We start from the raw sequence: 18,277 nt of genomic DNA, 5'->3' as shown, positions 1-18,277 counted from the left end.
CTTTTGAGATAAAGCCACGGGAGCTTTCACCCGGACACGGTGGTGATACAAAATTCCTGCTACTGACTTACCGAACTAGTGCTCAAAGAAGAGGAACACCTGTGAACACAGGCTGTCAGAAGGTCCTTGGAGCCCTAGGTGTTAAGGCTACAGATGCTGGGTTGAGAAGCAATTGGAAGTGCTTTGTCAGTCCTTCTTCAGCAAGCTAAAGGATTTTTACTATCATTAGATGTATAATTTGTGTTGATCAACAAGAGTTATAGGGTGGAGCTGTGTGGGGTGATAGGGCAGGCCCTTGTTAAGCAATATATTTTGAAGAAAATAGTCATGTCCATAGAGTAATTGAAACAGGGACCACACATCATCTATTTTGCTCAGTCCCCTACCAAACAATGCAAACTTTCCAGGTTTCCACTTTTCTTTCTAGAGAATCAACTGAAGCATTGTTTACTATGATTTGGAGAAATTGTCAGCCTCCCTAGAAATGCTATGTGATTATATGATTATTTGAAGTCCAAGAAGAACCCACTCAGCTCTGGAAATTGTAAAAAATATTTAAGTCAAATTCTAAGCTTGTGAGTTAGTTGGTGAGATGATAGGCAAGACCAGTTTAGGGGTCTTTTCTTTCTTAATGTTTAAATCATAACAATACATTCTAGCAAAGCTTTTTTTAATCATGTAACTTATGTACGCTGGAAAAGAGAAAATGCTTTAGTTTTTAAAAAAACTCTATATATGATAATAGTGTACTAATATTTTCACAGGTGTTGATCAGAGGTAGAAATTCTTCAAAGATAGTTTAACAATTTGTAGCACTGCCTTTGCTAACACTCTGGGGTAGTTAGAAGTTCTCTGCCCCCACCATGGTCTCTTTCCCTTCAAAATGTGAAGTATAGACTTTAAGGCTTGTATAAAACCTGTGTGGGGGTGTAGAAGGGAGAGCTTAATGTTAGATTATACAGTAGTACTCTGAATGTATTGCCTTAGGGATTTACTCATTTTTCCAGCATATATTGCTTTCTTTTAAAAGCTGCGTTTCCCATTGAGAGTATCAACTGGTACCTTTGCTAAATTATTCATTGCGGGTTTTAATAAAATATATTACTTCTTTTTTCTTTAATTGAAATGAACAGATTGTGGGAGAAGACATTATTTCATGTGTGTTCTTGAAAATTTTGAAACTTCCTAGGTAACCTGTAATCATCATTCAAATAAGCATTTATAGGAAGGAGTTTAAGCAAACGTTTTAAACTTAATCCAGAAATTACTTTTGGAATCTGTCCTTGCATTTTGCAAATCCATTGAGTTTACTGAACTTGTAGCAGTGCAGCTAAATTCTACCAACTGCAAAAATAATTAGTGAAATTAAGTTGGAAAATTTTGTAAACAAGTGAAGTTATTATTCATTCTGTGCCACACTACAAATGTGGGAGGACATGTTAAATGATAAATTAGGCATGAACTGTTTTAATCTATAAACTGAACATGTTAGCAAACGGTTTGCGTTTGTAATTAGTATTTACAGCCACAGGAGAGTGCCTCTTTTAAAACAGTGACAGGAAATTGATCAGTTTAGGTTGTCATAGCAACCAAAAGAGTTCTAATTGCTTCTGTTGGGTTTAGCCTATTATGCGATATACCCATGTTTAGAATTCCGTTTATGAACTATAAAGATAAACTATTCAATAATGCCAAGAAGAGGTTGGGATGCTGAAATGCCAAACTGACAAAGTCCAAATGAATGCTTGAATACTCCATAACAAGCTTAAAATGTTCCATGGTTTTCTTGACATATTTTTTTACAAAGCAAATGATGTCTGGAAAAACATCTTAAAACTAGATGAGAATGCAAATCCCTTTATAACGGTATGTGGCTGTCACATTCATAATAACAGACAATAATTGATGATTTATGAGATGACACCATGGCAACAAAGTCTTTGATCATTGGCACCCCTTGGTTACATTTATATCAGGGTCCTGCCAATGCTTGTGAAAAGTTTCCAACATGACTAACAAGAAAGACCACTTGTATCTTAATTCATTAGATCTCACTTAATGCAGGTTGGAAGTGCTGTAGATATTTTCAAATCATCTGACAGAGTGAAAGGTGGCTATGTCTTTAGTAAAAAAAAAATCTGTTAAACCAGTAAGCACATTCAGCTGCTGAAAATGGACACATTTCTTTCTGTCACTTAATCTTTTAAAGAAAACCCATAATACCTCTCTTAAGTTTGAGTGCAAGCTGTCTGATTGTTGAAAGTTATGGTGTCTGATAATATCCTCACATAGGAAGGTGGGGGAAGAAGAAAGGAAGTGCAGTGTACATTGACTTGCTTTGAACTCAGAAGAAAGATGATTTTTTTTCTATTTGATTTTAACACTGAGGTCTTTATAAAAATGGAATAAATCTGTAATTGGATATTTCAGACTGACTTTTATGTGTTTGGTAGATTGTGAAGTAATGTGTTACTATTACTTAGAGAGGATCATCTATCAGTTTTCTTTTATCCTAAATAATTTAAAATATTGGAAATATAAACCTCTTGCCTAGATTTTATTGTCAACTTATCAAGAATGAAATTCTTTGATATTTGGATGTCTAAAAAGTTTCTTGAATTATTTAGCTACCTATTTGTTTGAAACAAAGGCTAGATCAGATGATTGTTTTGAAGTTCTTTGCAGTGGAATTGGTCTATGATTTATAAGGAGTGGTAGAAGCATCAACAATTAGAGATAAGGAATGTAAAATACTGAAACTATCCAATCTAAATGACATCAATGTAGCATAAGCATGCATATCAAATTTAACCTACCTTTTACATATGAGATTTTAAATAATACGGATGTAAGGAATTTTCCCTTATTTCTTATCTATTTAAGCCTTTGTAAAGATAAAAATCCAAAATACTAATTTCCTGTACACAGGATTGGCTAAGCCGATTATGTAAAGTACAGTAGTATCTCTGGTATTTATTCATTAATATTTTTTATTTATACATTTTTACAAAGCCGTGGAAGAAATATAAAACCCTTAATTAACTGCCTTTTATCAGAGTTAGTAATTTTGCTACAAATTAAATGTTAAGAAAATGGAATTTACCATTCACATGTCATAATGATTTATGCTAGTTAATAGAGGAAAATAAGTTAATTTTGATTCTGAGTCATTTTTATGGTATCTTTTATATATATATATATGGCTTCATATTTGAGGTTATATAGTACATATAGCTATATATGTACTATTTTTCTTTTTCAATTACAGTTGAAATACCACATTAGTTTCAAGTGTATACACCAATTATTAGACATTACATAACTTACTAAGTGATCATCCTGATAAATCTTGTACCCATCTCACACCATACTTAGTTATTACAGTATTATCAACTACATTCCCTGTGCTGTACTTTACATCCCTGTGACTATTCTGTAACAATCAATCTGTGCTTCTTAATCCCTTCATCCTTTTTACCTGTACTCAACCTCCTTCCCATCTGGCTACCATCAAAATGCTCTCTGTATTTTTGGGTCTGTTTCTGTTCTGCTCGTTCATATATTTATTTTTATTTTTTTACTTTTAAAAAAGTTTTATTTATTTATCTTTAGAAGGGAAGGGAAGGAGAGAAGGAGAGAAGGAGAGAAATATCAGTGTACGGTTGCTTCTCATGGGTCCCCTGCTGGGAACTGGCCCCTGCTAGGGACTGGCCTGCAACCCAGGCGTGTGCCCTGACTGGGAATCGAACCATGATCTTTTGGTTCACAGGCCCATGCTCAATCCACTGAGCTACACCAGCCAGGGCTTACTTTCTTATTTATTTATTTTTAGAGAGAAAAAGGAAGAAGGGAGAGAGACAGAGAGATTGATTGGTTGTTCCACTTATTTGTGCGTTTATTGGTTGCATCTTGTATGTGACCTCACCATGGACTGAATCCATAATGTTGTTGCATCAGAACAATGCTTCAACCAACTGAGCTGGCTGACCATCTCCTTTCTTTTTCTTCTTAAAGAAGACCATTTAACTTTTCATGCCATATTGGTTTGGTGGTTATAAACTCATTTATCTTTTTCTTGTCTGGGAAGCTCTTCATCTGTCTTTCAATTCTAAATGTTACCTTAGCTGGCCATAGTAATCTTGGTTGTATGTCATTGCTTTTGACTACTTTGAATATTTCTTGCCAATCCATTCTGGCCTGCAAAGTATCTGTTGAGAAATCAGCTGACAGTCTTATGGGAACTCCCCTGTAGTTAATTGACTTCTTTTCTCTAGTTGCTTTTAAGATTCTCTTTGTCTTTAATCTTTTGCACTTTAATTATGATGTGGCTTGGAGTGGCTTTTTTGGGTTCACCTTGTTTGGAACTCTCTGTGCTTCCTGGACTTCTTTGTGTATTTCCATCACCAGGCTAGGGAAATTTTCTGTCATTTTATCAAATAAGTTTTCAGTTTCTTGCTCTGCCTATTCTTCTTCTGGCATCCCCATGATGCAGATATTAGTATGCTTGAAGCTGTCCCAAAGGCTCCTTATGCTATCCTCATTTATTTGGATTCTCTATTGTTTTTGTTGTTTTGACTGGGTGTCTTTTTGCTTTTGTATATTTCAAATTGCTGTTCTGATTCTCAGCTTCATCTACTCTATCATTGATTTCCTATAAATTGTTCTTCATTTCAGGTAGTGTATCCTTCATTTCTGACTGATTCTTTTTTATGATTTTTATGTCCTTTTTTCCTGATAAAATTCTCTCTAAGTTTTTCAACTTTTTCCTTAAGTTCATTGAACATCTTCGTAACTACTGTTTTGACCTCTGCATCTAATAGATTGCTTGTCTACATTTTGATTACTTCTTTGTCTGAAATTTTGTAGCTGTTTTTTCATTTGGGCCATGTTTCATTGTCTCCTCATTTTGGCAGCCTCCCTGTGTTTGTTTCTATGTATTAGGTAGAGCTGCTATGTCTCCTGGGTTTGGTAGAGTGGCTTAATGTAGTAGGTGTTTTGTAGGGTCCAGTAGTAAAGCCTCCTTGTCTACCCAAGCTGGGCACTATAGGTGCACCCCTCATGTGGGTTGTAGTTAAGGCTTGTTTGCTCTTGGCACATCAATGGGAGGGATTTACCCACAGGCCAATCAGCTGCAAGGACTGTCTGCAATCACTGTGGAGGATCAGCTTTGTAGTAAGTGGGACTTATTTCAGTGTGGCTCAGGTTTCTGCTGAGTCCACCCCTAGAGTGTGCTGTTTATGCAGGTATTTAGGTTGTGCTATGATGTTGTCTGAACCTGTACTGGCTGCGCTAGCTCTGGGATCTCCCAGGAGGGGCAGGCCTAGGTCAACCACTACCTGTATTTCATCAGGCCTGGCTGCTTCTTGTGCTGGTCTTGAAGGTGCCAAAGCAATGTTATGCTGCCATACAAGGCCACCTGGCACTAGTATGGAGCCTGGGACCATTGAGCAAGAGATATAGGGTACACCGAGGCCAGATGCTGCTTGTTTGAGAGTTTTTAAGAAAGTCTGAAGTATGAGGCAAGACAGACCATTTGTTTGGAAAATCCACTGGAAACACCTTGGGTGGGGTGGCAAGTTGGGTGGGGCAGAGTCTCAGGAAATCACCACAGTAGGGCTAATAGTGTGAACCAGGTTGAGACTCAGATATAGTGTTGCCTGCTGGCTCTGTGGGGGAAGAAGGACACAGAAAAGGAATAGTGGCCTCTGCTAGCAATTCTGTTTGGCAGAAAGCTGCTCCTCCAGCTCTTACCCTGATGTCAGACACTTCATTTCTTCCCCATATATCACTGGTGCCTTTTAAGTTGCTGCCCCAGTGATGGAGCTCATGGGGAGTGAGACTGAGTAAGTCTGTGTGTGAGCCATTTAAGAAGAACTGCCTGGGACCCCAGGAGTTTCTGTTTTTCATAGCCTCAGTCACTGCTGGTGTTTGTAGCCAAAAGTTATAGGGACTTTTCTTCCTGGCACTGAGACCCTGTGCTTGGAGTCCTGTTGTGGGAATGTGACCCTATTCCCCTCAGGAGGGACCTCTGTACTTAAGATATCCCTTCTGATTTTTCACTTTCACACTTGGGTGTGCCAACAGCTTGTTCCACATCTCTGTGCATACTACTAGTCTCCATGCGGTTTCTCCTTTATGTCCTTAGTTGTAGGACTTCCATCCAGCTTGATTTCAGGTGGTTCTGAATAATGGTTGTTCTGTAGTTCAGCTGCAAACTTGCTCTGAAGTAAACAGGTAAATAGTATGTAAGAAAAAGCAGTTTCCCAACAGGCATTCTTAGTACACAGTCATTATTTAATCCCTGACTGGAAATAAACAATGCTGACAGAGTGTGTTGGGGAGCTATGATATATGGACAGTGTCAATGCTGTAGGCCAATAACCTATAGCTTGACTTCCTTATCTATGAACATTGACAGATACATCACTTTGTTATTGTCGCTTTATTAACTTGCTTCTTTGATTCCAAAAGATAATCTTTTGACTGTTTGAAACAACAGTACTTTACTAAGTGAAATATTTGGAAAGCTATCAATGAAGCCCAGTTTTAACTAAGGAGTAATTCTTTACACTTGGATTCATATTATGTAGCTCTTTCTCAATATGGGAGAAAGTTGTTTGCATATCAATAGCAGACAATAAACTGTTTCACCACATTAAATTTTTATGCCAAATAATCATGGCAACTTCCTTATAAAAATAATACTTTGCAAGAAGATGTTGCTCTGCTTGCTTAAATTAAACATTGTTCCCTAATTAATTAATATTTTGGTCTTGTGAATTGTAATTGGAAAATAACAGCTGTTCCTAGGTGGAACTGACTACAGTAGCACAGGGAAGTAAATCAGTTTCATCCTATTGTGTTTCATCCCATTATTATTACAACACTAATATTCTGGTGACACTTTTTCAACAGTTTGATTTTTTGCTTAATGGATTTCTTACCATTGAGCTGATATCAGTCACCTGATAGCAGGTTCATTTCTGACATCAACTTGAAATTTGTAGCCTGAAATACCAGCCTAATATGTTTGATGCAGATCCTGATTGTACTTATTTTTCTCACCTCTTCCTTTCCCAAGGAATGTTATAGTTTACCTATTTACCCTGAAGAACATCTTTGCCATCCTGACATCTACAGTGCCCCATTATGTCCCATTGCTGAGAATGTTGAATTGATAGTACAACCTGTCTTTCTGCCACACTGGCTAGGTCTGTCCATCCGTATTTACCATATAGTTTACCGATAGAGTTGTGCTTAGGAAAGGAGAATGGTTTAATGAACTGTAAGGCTTTGGCAAGTATATCAAGAGTTAGTTTACAGGATGGTGATGTTCTCCTTGTTTAGATTTATTTCCAATATATCCTTAGCATGTGTTCTATAAAATGGAATAGCACTGAAAGAAAAAGAATGAGACTTAAAGTAGACTGAGGTAGTCACAGCTGGGATCTTTTTTTTTTTTTTCAACTTAGGCCCCATTTATGGAGAAAATGGTTAGAAGCCCTTGTCAAGGTCAGGTGGCTTCTTCATTGCTCTCTGTGGTGTGCATCAGTCACTGGAAGAAAACCAATGACATTTGTTTTCATTTTGCTTAATTCTGATTTTTTCCCTCTAATTGTTTCTGTTATAAGGAAAAGGGAATAATTATTTCCTTCTATATTTCTATTCTACTTCTCTAATATTTTAATGGTAAGCAACAGCCATCATGAAACTTTTTTTAATTTTGAGTTCAACTTGGTGTAACTTTTCTTAAAATGCTTTTCTTCCTTTTTTAAAAAATACCAGCAATTCCACTGCTAGGATTATACCCCAAGAATCCTCAAACATCAATTTCAAAGAACCTATGCACCACAATGTTCATAGCAGCACAATTTACAATAGCCAAGAGTTGGAAGCAACCTAGGTGCCCATCGGTAAACGAATGGATCAAAAAATTGTGGTCCATATACACAATGAAATTCTATGCAGCAGAGAGAAAGAAGGAGCTACTACCCTTTGCAACAACATGGATGGAACTGGAAAGCATTATGCTGAGTGAAATAGGCCAGGCATTGCAGGACAAATACCATATGATCTCACCTTTGACAGGAAGCTAAAGAATAAAACAAACAAGCAAACAAAATAAAAACAAAGACACTGAAATAGAGAACAAGTGGGCAGCGACCAGAGGGGAGAGGAAAGGGAATTTAAGGGGAAAAAGGGGGAGGGATTTTGAGGAACAAGTATGAAAGACACAGGGATGAGGACTGGGGGGGGGGGTGGGAGGGAGGGGAGAGACCGGGCGGGGGGGGGTGGGGTGGGATGGGAGAAATAGATAAAAAAATGTACTTGAAAAGTAACTAAATAAAATTTATTAAAAAAATAATTTGATGTCTTGCCTGTCCTCCATTCTTGATACTGACATTCTATTTTTTGAATCATATAAAAACATTTAGGAAAAATTTCCTCAGATTTATAAAAAAAGTAAAATTTCACCAGAAAAAGTTGTACTCATCACAAAACTTCATCAGGACAAAATGTGTGGCTCCCACTGTGCATTGGCTCTAGTACAGAATTTCCAGAAAGATGGAAAATTACTATATTTTCTCTAACCAGAAGGAAACTGTCAGTCAGAGGGTGTCTGGGAAGGTTATCCACCTGATGCACTGAGAAACTCTACCAAAATATTTTGTATACACAAGGAGGTTCCACCAGGTTTCTAAGGGGAGGGAGGAAAATGAGCTCATTAGTTCTCTTGCCTTTTAGAGTAAAGATGATCAATTCTTATATTTCTGGTTTGTAATCAAATATGTTTTCTGGACCTCACTGACAAGCTGGTGGACCAAAATGAAGGTCATAACTAGGAAAGAGCAAAAAGTCACACAAAATTGTGGAAGACTGAATGACATAAGTTTAGGAATTCAACAAGACTTCATGTACAGAAAATTCTCTTTTTAAACCTGAAATGAAATTCCACAGAAGGATGAAGGTAGATGTGATTTTGCACTTATATGAAGAAATGAGTGATCATTTTAAGTTCTAGATGATTGACTGATAGAGTGAGAGGACTTCAGACAATTGACTATACATAAATATATGCCTATATATACATATAGGGTCCTGCAGAAGTAAGGCCTGCTTGAGTGATGTTGGTAGGGTAATAATATGGGTGTAACAATTTACAGTTTTAATTTGAACATTATACCTAAAATGTCATCTGGTGTGCTTGAGTGTGATAGTGTTATGTTACGGAATGGCATATTTACGATTTTGTCATAAAAGATTTTATAATAAAAAGGGGCATTATTTGTGCTGGACCGTGTGTGTGTGTGTGTGTGTGTGTGTGTGTGTATTTCTTATTGCGGTTTATATATAATAGTTTTAAAAATAAATTACTGTCCAAGGTGTGTAGCTATGCATATGCATTTATTATTAATTGAGCTTTCTGTTACTTAACAGAGCCTCAGTCCCTTCGAATTACAAATTGCATCTCTACTTATAGTAGCAAAAAGATGCAGAAATATGTCTTCATTAGGGACATGGGATTGAAGAGCACTAGCTTTACTTAAGTTTTTAAAAGGCAACTTTTTCATTTTTAGCTTATGGAATGTGGAATGGCAATTTCGTGACAGTGCACCTGTTGGAGCTCTTAGAAAATTATGTGAAATGGGAACATCACTAAGCAGTTGTTTTTGTAGGTGATCTCATTCTTGGATTGAGACAAGGAGCCTTGATGTCATAGAGGTGATCCCCAGGTTCAGGAGGCTGCAAGGTATACTGGAAAGTGCGTAGACTTTGGCATCGGAGATATCATAGTTCACATCCATGCATTTCTTCTAGCTACTGTGACCTGGGGCACAGTTCTCAAACTCTAGTTCAGTGTCCTCAGCTGCAAAATAAAAATAATATGTATCTTGGTGGTTTCTTTTGTGGAGATCAAGGAACATGTAACCCACATCAGTGGCAGTTGCACATGCCATGATCATTCCTTGTTATTCAGTTTTCCTATCGGCTTCAGTTCCCAGTAGAGAACAAAAACTTTAAGGGATAAAGCAAGGCAGCTAGCCAATCCTATTTGCCTCAATGATAGGAAGGTGTGCCAGCAAACACACGGTGCCAGTGCCATATGCCATTTAAGTATGCAACTGCACTTTCTGTGTGTCTATATTTTATTATGATCTAGGTCTCTGAATAAATATCACTGATGACTTTATTGTCTTGTCATGCGTAAATGAGGAGGCAGACTGTTCATAAATTTTTGTGACAGACGCAGACATGCACACTTCCTTTTCTTTATAGAATTATAAATTAGCATCTTTAGAGAGGGCTTCCTTAAAATATTCCATGGAGTTTACGCCTCGTCTGATAAAGTCACAAGTACTGTACATGAATTTGTGCCTGAGCATTCTTCTTTTTGTAATAGAACGCATCTACATGAACGCAAATCAGAACCTGTCACATTTCCCCAGCAGCTTATTTTTTATGCTAAAATTGTGTTAACATTTACCGTGTGTCTAACACTTAATCATATTTACATACACCTAAAATGTATTGCTTAATGTTAGAAGTTAATAATAATATTACTCATTTACATTTATGTAAATTTAAAAGACTATAAGAAACCATCAATACTTAATTATTTTGCTTCATCAGATATAAATTAATAATTTTGAGCCCATGAATTGTCTCTTGGATTTCAATAATTTTGATTACATTTTTATATTTTAAGAAGGTTTTGAATAGCTTTAATAAAAGCTAGCATATTATAATCTGCCCTTAAAATTTTTAAATGAGTTTTAATTTAATGAATCAGATCCAAAGAAAAATATAAATAATTATATATTATGTAGAAAATTTTAGAAGTGATGATGGAATCTAGTTTTCATCCACTTATATAAGCATAAAATGTATGTTTATCTCCTAGATGTTTCCTTTCTTTTCATTCATCATGCACCAAAGAATAGAATACTTTATAATGTACACTTATACATAGATTTTCCATACAAGTAAATTACAAATTATTAATGCAATCTTTATGGCACCTCTTTATAGAGCTTGAAGATTAAAGAAATATTTCATGGTGATGAGCAGATGCTCTCATTCAGGTATCCAGCCAGTATATTTGAAGTGCTTACAACAATTGTTTAGTGAGTGCTTAAAATATAGAAAGTGGTTTAATGTATGTTGTCTCATAGATTCTTTTTTTCCTTTTTTTATTTAATTATTTTTCAAGTACAGTTTTCTGTTTTTTACTCCCATCCCAGCCCACCCCCCCATGCTCCCCACCTCTCTCCTATTTCCACCCCTCTTAGCTGTTGTCCATGTGTCCTTTATACTAGTTCTCTAAATCCCTCCCCTTTTTCCCCTGAAATTTCTTCCGCTCTCCCCTCTGGTCACTGTCCCCCTGTTTTCTATTTCAGTGTCTGTTATTATTTTGCTTGCTTGTTTGTTTTGTTGTCTAGCTTCCTGTTAAAGGTGAGATTTGTCTTTCAACACCTGGCTTACTTCACTCAGCATAATGCTTTCCAGTACCATCCATGCTGGCGCAAAGGGTAGGAGCTCCTTCTTTCTTTCTGCTGCATAGAATTCCATTGTGTATATGTACCATAATTTTTTGATCCATTCATTTACTGATGGGCACCTAGCTCTTGGCTATTGTAAATTGTGCTGCTATGAACATTTGGGTGCATAGGTTCTTTTGGACTGGTATTTTAGTGTTCTTAGGATATAATCCCAGCAGTGGAATTGCTGGGTCAAAAGGAAGGTCGATTTTTATTTTTCAGAGAAAATTCCATACTGTTTTCCATAATGGTTGTACCAGTCTGCAATTCCACCAACAGTGAACGAGGGTCCCTTTTCCCCGCAACCTCTCCAACATTTGTTTTTTGTTGCTTTGTTTATGATAGCTATTCTGACCAGTGTACAGTGGTATCTCATTGTGGTTTTAATTTGCATCTCTCTGATGGCTAGTGATATTGAGCATCTTTTCATGTGTCTCTGGATCCTCTATATGTCCTCCTTGGAGAAGTGTCTGTTAAAGTCCTTTTCCCATTTTTAAATTGGGTTACCTGTCTTCTTAGAGTGAAGTCATGTGAGTTCTTTGTATATTTTGGAGATTAAACCTTCGTCTGAGGTATCATTGGCAAATATGTTTTCCCATACAGTTGGTTGTCTTGCTAATTTAATACTGTTTTCTTTAGCCATGCAGAAGCTTTTTATTTTGATGAGATCCCATTTGTTTATTCTTTCCTTTACATTCCTTGCTCTAGGGGACATATCAGTAAGAATGTTGCTGCCTAAAATATCTGAGATTTTCTTGCCTATGTTCTCCTCTAGGACTTTAATGGTGTCACAGCTTATATTTAAGTCTTTTATCCACCTTGAATTTATTTTGGTGTATGGTGTAAGTGGGTGCTCAAGTTTCATTTTTTTGCACATAGCTGTCTAGTTCTCCCAACACCATTTGTTGAAGAGGCTATCTTCACTCCATTTTATGTTACTGCCCCCTTTGTCAAATATTAAATGACTGTAGGGAGTTGGGTTGATTTCTGTACTCTCTGTTCTGTTCCATTGGTCTATGTGCCTGGTTTTATGCCAGTACCAGGCTGTTTTGATTACAGTGGCCTTATAATACAGTTTGATATCAGGTATTGTGATCTCTCCTACTTTGTTCTTCTTTCTCAAAATTGCGGCTGCTGTTTGGGGTCATGTATGGTTCCATATAAATTTTTGAAGTGTTTGTTCTATGTCTGTGAAGTATGCCGTTGGTACTTTAATAGGTATTGCATTGAATCTGTAAACTGCTGTGGGTAGTATGGACATTTTGATTATGTTAATTCTTCCAATCCATGAACAAAGTATATGTTTCCATTTGTTTGTGTCTTCCCTGATTTCTTTCTTTAGTGTTGTGTAGTTTTCTGCACATAGGTCTTTTATCTTCTTGGTTAGGTTTATTCCCAGATATTTTATTTTTGATTTTGCTACATCTAATAGGATTTTTTTCTTGATTTCTGCTTCTTCCAATTCATTGTTAGTATACAAATATGCCTTTGATTTCTGGATATTGACTTTGTAACCCACTGTTTTGCCAAATTCATTTTTTAGTTCAAGCAGTTTTTTGGTAGAGTCTATAGGATTTTCCATGTACACTATCATGTCATCTGCAAACAGTGACAGTTTTGCTTCCTCCTTTCCAATTTGGATGCCTTTTATTTCCTTTTCTTGTCTGGTGTCTATGGCTAAAACTTCCAATACTATATGGAATAGAAGTGGTGAAAGTGGACAACCTTGTCTTGTTTCTGATCTTAGTGGAAAAGCTTTTAGTTTTTGCCCATTGAGTATGATGTTGGCTGTAGGTCTCTCATATATGACCTTTACTATATTGAGGAATGCTCCTCTATTCCCACTTTGCTGAGTGACTTTTTTTTTTAAGATTTTATTTATTTATCTTTAGAGGGGAAGGGAAGGAGAGAGGGAGAGAAACATCAGTGTATGGTTGCCTTTCATGTGTCCCCTGCTGGGAACTGGCCTGCAGGGAACCGGCCTGCAACCTTGGTATGTGCCCTGACTGGGAATTGAACTGCGATTGTCTGGTTCGCAGGCCCACGCTCAATGCTGAGTGCCTTTATCATAAATGGGTGTTGTACCTTATCAAAAGCTTTTTCCACGTCTATTGATATGATCATGTGGTTTTGTCTTTGCTTTTGTTTATGTGATGTATTTCATTTACTGATTTGTGAATATTGAACCATCCTTGCATCCCTGGGATGAATCCCACTTGGTCATGGTGTATGATGTTTTTGATATATTGTTGGATGCGGTTTGCCAATATTTTGTTGAGGATTTTAGCATCTATGTTCATCAGCGATATTGGCCTGAAGTTTTCTTTCTTTGTTGTATCTCTATCTGGTTTTGGAATTAGGATGATGCTGGCTTCATAAAAAGAATTTGGGAGTTTTCCATTCTTCTGGATTTTTTCAAATAGTCTGTGGAGGATAGGGGTTAGCTCTTCCTTAAATGCTTTGCACAATTCTCCTGTGAAACCATCTGGTCCAGGGCTTTTGTGTGATGGGAGTTTTTTGATTACTGCTTCACTTTCATCTTCTGTTATTGGTATATTCAGGTTTTCTGCTTCTTTTTCATTGAGTTTTGGAAGATTATATTTTTTCTAGAAATATGACCATTTCACCTAGGTTCTCAAATTTCTTGGCATACAGTTCTTCATAGTAATTTTTTACAATCCCTTCTATTTCTGTGGTATCAGTTGTAATCTCTCTGCTTTCATTTCTGATTGTGTTTATTTGTGTCCTCTCTCTTCTTTTCTTGATGAGCCTACTTAAAGGTTTGTCTATTTTGTTTATCTTCTCAAAAAACCAAGTCCTGGATTCATTGATCCTTAGAATTGTGCTTTTAGTCTTTATGTCATTTAATTCTGCTCTGATCTTGGTTATTTCCTTCCTTCTGCTTGCTCTGGGCTCTTTGTTATTGTTCCTCTAGTTCTTGCAGGTGTAGGGTTAGGTTGTTTGTTTGAAATGTTTCTATCTTCTTTAGGTAGGCCTGTATTGCTATAAACTTCCCTCTCAGGACTGCCTTCACTGTGTCCCATAAGTTTTGGGTTGTTGTAAGATCATTTTCATTTGTTTCCAGAAACGTTTTGATTTCTTCCTTAATTTCATTCTTGACCCATTCATTGTTCAATAGCATAGCATTTAGTCTCCATGATTTTGGGTGTTTTGGGTTTTTTTCCTTTGGGGTTGGTTTCCAATTTCAGTCCCTTGTGGTCAGAAAAAATGCTTGGTATAATTTCAATATTCTTAAATTTGTTGAGGCTTGTTTTGTGTCCTATCATGTGGTCTATCTTTGAAAATGTTCCATGTGAACTTGCAAAAAAATATGTATTTAGCTTCTTTGGGATGAAGGACTCTATATATATCAGTTATGTCCACTTCATCTAGGGTGTTGTTTAATGCTGCAATATCTTTGTTGGTATTTTTTTTTGGAAGATCTGTTCATTTTTGACAGTGGGTTGTTCAAATCCCCTACTATAATTTTGTTTCTGTCAATATCTCTCTTGAAGTCCTCTAAGATTTTCTTTATATATTTGGGTGCTCCTATGTTGGGTGCATATATATTTATGATGTTAATGTCTCCTTGGTGGATTCTTCCCTTGAGTATTATGAAGTGACCTTCTGGGTCTCTCATTATGGTCCTTTTTTTGAAGTCTATTTTGTCTAATATGAGAATTGCTACCCTGGAATTTTTTTGTTGTTCATTTGCTTGGAAAATTTTTTTCCAGCCTTTCACTTTTAGTCTGTGATGGTCTTTTGTCCTGAGGTAGGTCTCCTGTAGGCAGCATATGTGTGGGTCATGCTTTCTTATCCATGCAGCTGTTCTCTGTGTTTTGATTGGAGCATTTAATCCATTTACGTTTAAGGTTATTATTGATAGGTACTTATTCATTGCCATTTTTGTACCTGTGTTCCTCTCTGTCTCCCTCTTATCCTTCCTTCCCTTAAAGCAGTCCTTTTAGTATTTCTTGTAGAGCTGGTTTGGTGGAGGCGTATTCTTTTAGACTTCTTTTGTCTTGGAAGCTCTTTATTTGGCCATCTGTCTTGATTGAGAGCCTTGCTGGGTAAAGTAGCCTTAGTTTTAGGCCTCTGGTTCTCATTACTTGGAATATTTCTTGCCATTCTCTTCTTGCTTGGAGTGTTTCCATTGAGAAGTCAGTAGCTAACCTTATTGGGGCTCCCTTGTATGTTACTTCTTTTTTCTCCCTTGCTGCCTTTAAGATTCTCTCTTTGTCTTGGAATTTTGCCATTTTAATGATGATGTTTCTTGAAGTAGGCCTCTTTGGGTTCCTCTTGATTGGGACTCTCTGTGATTCCTGGATTTGTGTGACTTTTTCTCTCATCAAATTAAGGAAATTGTCCATCATTACTCTTTCAAATAGGTTTTCTATGCCTTGTTCTTCTTCTTCTCCTTCTGGTATTCCTATTATTCAGATATTATTATGTTTCATATTGTCTTGCATTTCTCTTAATCCCTGTTCATTCTTTCTGAGCCTCTTTTCATTTTCTTGCTCTTTCTGTGAGATGCTTTCTACCTTGTCCTCCAACTCACTAATCCTATCCTCTGCTTCATTTATCCTACTTTTGAAATGTTCTACTGTGTTCTTCAGTTCAGAAATTGTATTCTTCATTTCCTTTTGGCCTTTGCTGATAGTTTCTATTTCCATTTTCATGTTGATATAGTTTGCAGTTAGTTCATTGTAGTTCCCCTGTAGTTTCTGGTACCTAATTGTGAACTCTTTGAATTTCCTGATAACCAGTGCTTTGAATTCAATATGGGATAGTTGACTTGCATCTAGTTCATCTAACATTCTTTCTGAAGGTTCCTCCTTTTCTTTCATTTGGGGATTGTTTCTTTGTCTTCCCATTGTTTGTGAGACTCTTCTCGTTAGCCTCAGCTTCTTAAATTGATCTCTTCTGACTCCCTGGGTTTATGGTGCAGACTTCTGTGGTCGAATACCTGTGAAATTCAGTGGTGCAGTCTCCTTCAGGTATATTGATATTCTCCACTTCCACCTACTCCTTTTGTGTGTTTGTGTGTGTGTGATCAGTTGGAGGGGGAGACAAAATGGTTTATGGCAGCAGAAGAGTATTTTATGATATTTACAGTCACAGCTGGTAGAGAAGAGATAGAAGATCTTTAGGCTATATATAGTGTTAACCATAATCTTCAACCCAACTTGCCACTTTTAAGAAAGGATGGACAAAAGATAAGTCTCTTGTTGGGGAGGGAAGCCTTGTGAGTTGGATCTAGAAAGCAGTGGGGTTGCAGGCAGTCAGATTTTGAGGTAAGGTGAGAGTAAAGAATAGCAAGTGGGTGTAGTGTGTGAGCAAATAGAGTTAATCACTACAGTAATAAGATTTAGGAACCTGTAAAGTAGGCTAAGATCCAGGAGATGTGTTGTGAAGTATTTACAGTTGTATAGAACAGCTCTTATTTACAATAATATTAGAGTAACAATCATATGACAGACTCTATGTGATCTGTCTGAATAGGGGGTATAGAGCTTTGAGTAGTGTGCTAAAGGAAAACAAGTGGCGTGAAGTATAGAAAATTAGCAATACACTGTTGAGGAAAGAACAGGAGAAACCTGTCAAATAATACAATATATCCAGCCAAGACTAAGAAGCCTATACAGAAAGAGGAGGAATACACAGATACTATTAAAATATAAAAGAAGTGAGAATGATGAAAAAAATAATACAAATACACAGCAACTTGCGGCTTCTCTGCTATAGCAAAGTGAAATTTGTCTCTCTGTCTCTACTGTTGAGATGCCCCCTCTTTGGGTCCCACTCTGATCTTTTTGCAGTTCTCAGTTGTTTGTGTCTCTTGTGGGTAAAAGAAAACAAAGCAACAAAGAAACAAACAAACAAAAAGGCAGGAGAAGGGAGGCAAAAGCGGTAATTTTGAGAAGAAAGGAAGAAGGACTGACACTGTCTGGTCCTTCAGTGTCCATCACAATCTCTGGTCTCTTAATTTCATAAATGCTGGGGAACCGTTGATTGATTGCGCTGTTCCTCAGTAGATCTGCCAGGATTTTCTCCCATGTGTGCGGGAGCTGGAATCTGCTCCGTCCTACTCCATCACCATCGTCCCGGCCTTTGTTGTCTCATAGATTCTTAAAGCAACCCCAGGAGCTAGGTGATGTTAAGTAAAGAGTTCCTTTATTTTTAAAATTTTTTTTCTCAAGAGTAACTTAAAATTTTTTTAAATTAATTTTATTGGGGTGACATTGCTAATAAGATCATGTAGATATCAAGTGTACATTTCTAATACATGATCTGTATACTGCATTCTGTGCCCACCACCCAGAGACAAGTCATCTTCCATCACCATATTTTTGGTCCCGTTTACCATCTTCTACTTCCCCACTCCCTTCCCTCTGGTAACCACCACACTGCTATCTGTGTCTATGAATTTCAGGTTTGAATCCCATATATGAGTTGGATCATATGGTTCCTAGCTTTTTTGTCTGACTTATTTCACTTATCATGATATTCTCAAGGTCCATCCATGCTGTTGCAAATGGAAGTATTTTACCATTTCTCATGGCTGAGTAGTACTCCATTGTATATATACACACCACATCTTCCTTATCCACTCCTCTATCAAAGGACACTTTTGTTGTCCCCATGTCTGGGCCAACACGAATAATGTTGCAAGCAACATAGGGTACATGTAGCTTTGTGAATACATGTTTTCAAAATTTGTGGGTAGATACCCAGGA

The 18,277-nt window shown here is 36.9% G+C and overlaps 1 protein-coding gene across 1 annotated transcript in view; it reads left to right on the top strand.

Moving 5' to 3' along the window:
- The window catches only part of DACH2 (dachshund family transcription factor 2), a 492,266-nt gene that overhangs the window by 160,910 nt on the left and 313,079 nt on the right, over positions 1-18,277 (top strand). The gene's annotated exons all lie outside the window — the stretch shown is intronic.

This window comes from Artibeus jamaicensis, unplaced genomic scaffold (assembly GCF_021234435.1).
Source record: "Artibeus jamaicensis isolate MK-2021 breed Jamaican fruit bat unplaced genomic scaffold, CSHL_Jam_final contig_241, whole genome shotgun sequence".
Taxonomy (NCBI): domain Eukaryota; kingdom Metazoa; phylum Chordata; class Mammalia; order Chiroptera; family Phyllostomidae; genus Artibeus; species Artibeus jamaicensis.
Note: the sequence above shows the minus strand (reverse complement) of the source record. Positions and strands in the feature narration are given on the sequence as shown.